This window comes from Monopterus albus, unplaced genomic scaffold, assembly GCF_001952655.1.
Source record: "Monopterus albus unplaced genomic scaffold, M_albus_1.0 scaffold69.1, whole genome shotgun sequence".
NCBI lineage: Eukaryota > Metazoa > Chordata > Actinopteri > Synbranchiformes > Synbranchidae > Monopterus > Monopterus albus.
The window spans coordinates 2,992,395-2,995,537 of NW_018127949.1; positions in this window are offsets into that span (position 1 = coordinate 2,992,395).

Below are 3,143 nucleotides of genomic sequence, written 5' to 3' on the forward strand. Positions count from 1 at the left end.
TAATCACATATGGCACATGATGCAACCCAGATCTTATTCTTATAAACTGAATATACTGACATTCAGTAAACAAAAACTGTAGAACAACAGTAATGCAGCGTGTTGCAGCAGGTACCTTGGTTGAAATGTGAAGAAAAGGTCAAGCACTTACGAGAGATTAATGCTTGATGTGTATATTTTGTGTAGTATTTCAACACAATGTAGGCCTAAAGGACACATCATTAACAACTAAAACTGCCATTTGATATTGTTAAATGATAAATGTAATTTTATCTTAGAACCATGCGATGTTTAATTGATTTTTTTTGGGTGTATTTTCGATAAATGTCATTGCTGAGAGCGTGCCCAGTTGTCACCACTAGAGCACTATAAGTTGTTAATGTTTCTCCATGCATCATCATTGTGGAAGTTGTTTCCATTGTGCAATCAGTGGCTTTTGCTTCCCCTTGAAATTTTATCCAACATGTCCTTTTGTCCTGAAACACCTCCAGCAGATATTCTTATTGATTGACATAGCAGCTAGTCACGTGGCAGTTCTGGTGTTGCAAAACAACATGGCACCTGTGCATGATAATATACTGTAGTAGGTGTTGTAGTGAGGTGTTTATGTGGACAACTCTAATGGTACAACTGTATCTATTTTTGTAAAGTACTGTGAAGCTGCAAGGCTTTTGGATCATCAAAACTGTTTCCATGGTGATTTCTGAGACAGGGTCTGGTTTCTCTTCGATGTCCTACAAAGCTGATTTTTGTTGCAAAATTCGGGTGCATTAATGTTCATGTACATCTTTGCAGTGATTATTTAACCTTATTTATGCATTTATTTCTTCTTTTCCTTTTTTGACTAAAAATATATTGCTCTAACCTGAATTGTTTTTTTTTTGTTTTTTTTTTTTTGCAATAACAAGATTTGATATACATTCTCAAACTACATTTGAGCACCAGTTTATTTATCCCCAAGAGCCAGGATATAGTCTTAATATCTTATGACTTTCATCCATTCCTGATCTTCTTCACATCCTGAGTTAAGACAAAAAGGCTAAAAAATCTGACTAAGGTCCATGATTACAGACTGAGGCACCAAGTGGAACATTGTGTTTATTCTTAAACAACATGAACATTTAATTTAGGCAAATGTTAGCATGATGATATCAAGGTGCCTTCTATGCAAATCTTTCAATCACAAGGTTATCGTGCACAACACAGGCCCTGATGGGTGTGCCTGCTAGTTTCAACCCATCATGGCAACTTCCTAACACAGGTGCTGTGATGATGCTCGGGTATGACCAAGCACTTTCCCCACAGTAAATATCACAACCATGCAAACAACTTGTGATGTCCAGAGCATCCAAAATCATTTTCCTAATGATGAGGAGGCTCAAAAGGCTGTCAGATTGATTGATTAGGTCATATCTCAACTGTATCAATAATAATGTGTTCAATAAATTCATTCAATTAGCAGTTTAGTTTTTTATTCATGGTATTTAATTTTCTGTGTGAAGTCTGTGAATGTTCAGAAATTTCCCGATTAGCTGAAGCACTAATTGTAGTGTTTACATTCTTCCATGAAAATCCTTGGATTATACACAGCCATATTAATTCTCTCTAAACTGCTATTCAGTCTGTTTTTAAATAGAAAACTGGCACAATTTTAAAAAACTCTTTTCACAGAAGTGAAACTGATGATCTTGCTGCAGCTGCTGCAGGTCCAGTACAGTCTAGCAGCAGAAAACCCACCTGCAAAGCCTTTCATCTTGATTCAGTGGAGGATTCAGCAGTTTATATAAAAATACAAGTTCAGTGTTTTAAATAAACAGGGATGGATTAAGGCTCCAGGGTTTCACAGCACAGGAGAAGAAGCCTGTTGTTTTCATACTGACATTCAGGGAGGAATATATGCATCAGTATAAAAGCAGCTAAGGGTTGGGAGCATCCAAATGATCACAAGATAAACATGAGGATTCATCAGATAAATACTGGGAAAGAAACCAAGTTCTGCTGTGCAAAATCATAGTCATATTTTGGGCTTTTCCCAAACCTTTGCTTTGTATGTGAAACGCCACTTCCCAGAGTCCAGCATCTCAGATAAAACAAGTAATGAGGAGCCAGGTAAAACATGGCATTTTACTTAAAATCTGAATCAATTACTAAAACAGTTACCAATTAGTTTTCTGTTAAATGATTATTTTCTTCTGTTTTATTAGGAGCATTTAAAAAATGATTTCATTGCATCACTAAATCCACTGAAGTAAGTGGTCAGGTTACTTCTACCACTGCTATTTTGATGTGTGCGCAGGGATGGCACTCTGTAGTTTAGTGGTAAAAGTCCAAGTGGGTCTTGTCTGGTGAGTTTCTGTGTTAAAGAACTCAGCACAACCGGTTCATTGCTTACCTAAGTGTGCAAGTCAAATAAATCCTGTTGATTTAAAACTGCAGCTATTAGCTCTTTCCTGCAGAGGATTAAAGCACTCTCAAATGATTTATACAGGACAGAGAGGAATGTAGGACCAGTGTGCAGATTACAGAACACTTTCTATTGCAGACTTTTTTTTTATTAAGACTTTTTCTGGTTCGAATGCAGATCGTCAGCATCTGCTTCAGACAAAATTACAGACATAAAACATAAATAGGTCAAAGGTCACTTTCTTTAAAAACAACTGAAGCTGATCTGGGGTCATGCTGATTCTAAACAGAAGACCAGGGTTAAATATTTTCCACCAGTGGTGACATCTGGGTAGTTTATTGCAAGATCATGACTACTGCACTGTCCCAGATACATGTCACAGTGCCACTCAGCACGTTGCAGCCTTATTAACAATGTGCCAACTACTGAAACCTGTATCAAATTAGGGAGAGTACAGCATGACTATACAGAAACAGCATGACTATACAGAACGCTACTGTGGGGTGATGTCTGGTGAAATTCCAACTCCTGAAACCTGTATCAAATTAGGGCGAGTACAGCATGACTATACAGAACGCTACTGTGGTGTGATGTCTAGTGAAATTACATCACATTAACATCACCCCAAGTCGGACGTGCTCGAGGTTACTGGAGTTTAAATGCACCGAAATAATTCACACCATGCCATTCACAGCGTATGACTGAAACCGGCCAATCATCAGCGACGTCCTGACTTGTG